Source organism: Arachis duranensis, chromosome 2 (genome assembly GCF_000817695.3).
Source record: "Arachis duranensis cultivar V14167 chromosome 2, aradu.V14167.gnm2.J7QH, whole genome shotgun sequence".
In the NCBI taxonomy this organism is placed as follows: domain Eukaryota; kingdom Viridiplantae; phylum Streptophyta; class Magnoliopsida; order Fabales; family Fabaceae; genus Arachis; species Arachis duranensis.
In genome coordinates, this window is record NC_029773.3 from 10,340,310 (window position 1) to 10,342,263 (window position 1,954).

The window sequence follows — 1,954 nt, forward strand, 5'->3', positions numbered from 1 at the left end:
GATATCTTACGTCTTAAAAGACAAACGATATTTTTGTATTTTCAATTAGTTAAAAATTTATTTGTCTTTAATTTAAAAAATCAGAGATTTATTTATTTATTTTTAATTAAAATAATTAAATAACTGCTAATAAACCTTGTTTAGAATATATTAATATTAAATGACAATGTTAGTTAGGTTGAATGATACTTTAAGCTAAGGGTATTTTTATTGGTAATGTTTTGAGATTATAATATATACACTTCTAGATATACACTTGGAACCAAAATTGTTTCTAGTGAAATATAAATTCATAAAATTTTATGAAAAATCAAGATTTTTTGTTTAAAGAAAACTGAAATGTTTTGGTTATTTATTTATTTTCAAAACGAAAATACTTATATTTTTACGTTAAAAGAAAGTGCGTCCCAACTAAAATGGATTATATAAGTCCTTTTTTGATGGCATATTCCTCAATTTTGTACAGAATTGGACCGTTAAACATCATTTTCAATTCCATTATTCATTTATTCTCACATCACTTTCACTTTATCCTCTTATAAATTTCCTTGGTATATTAAAAATAAATTTTATCTCAAGTCATTTAGAATGAAATGTTATTATTATCTCATTTATCATTTTTTCCAAAATAAAATTTAAAATAATTAATATTTTTATTATTTTATTATTTACTTATTTATTTATATTCTTAATTACCTAAGATTTCAATTCTTACTATTTTGTATCATTTAAATTATTACGGATAAATTCACGTAATTGCAATAAATCCATATTATCATTAGTGTTTTGGGAAGTAGTCACAAAAAAGAAATATACCGTTTTAATAATTCTTATTTGACATGATTCAAATCTTATTATGTATTATTTTATTTGTTTGTAATTTTGTATAAAATTTTTAATTTTTAATTTTTAATTTTCAGTACAAATTAAAATTGTTATCATCAAACTAATATGACTAGACATCAGATGGAAGATATTATTACACACAACAATGTTTATAATATATAGACATTAATGTGTAATTGATAGCGATCGAAGATATAATAAAAATAAGTTGTAAATATACATATACACTACAAATAAAAATAACAGGAAAATGTTTTAACTGACATGTAAAACCTACACAACTTACAATCATGTGTTAAAATACGTATAAATATTCAAAATTAGAAAGAACTAATAATATAGGCTCCACACAAAAAATACAGTCAAATCTTTGGGAAAATCAACTACTACTATGAAGCATTTATAAATATACCTGTTAGATATATACTTTTTTATTAACTAAAATTTTTTTATTAAATTAAATTTTTGAGAGAAGTAATATCATAATAATAGTTTATATTTTTTATTTATTTTAGATATATATTAAAAGTAGATCTTTTATTAGTATTTTTACTTTTAGAATAATCTAATAATTACTTTTCAGTTATATAGCACTATATTATAAACTAGCAAGTTATTCTTTTATATTAGAAAACTAGCATGCTATTACTTCAAGAAAAGGTAAGTTTCATCTTCTATATATTTTCCATTATTGTATCTCTTCTCTTTTCTCTTCTTTTTAATATACTAACAATCGATTTCTACCCAACTGATGCAAAATAGGTTTTTTATGTTGAAATTCATATTAGTGTTTGAATTAATATTTTTAGTAAAATATTATTAAAAATGACTACAAATATTATATTTCAAATTTATATATTATTTCTTATTACAATTAAAATTTTTTAATTTATACCATTAATACATTAGTTTTAATTTAACAAAGTATAAATTAAAATTTTTAATTTTATAACCGAATTATAAAGCATTTTTATTAATTAATATCACATTTTAAAGTTTTTATTAATTTGCTTCACCCTCTTTTTTTGTTTAATTATTCTGTTGATCTTTATAGTTTTACTAAATTTTTAATTAATTTTTTTAATTTGATCTTTATATTCTATTAGAA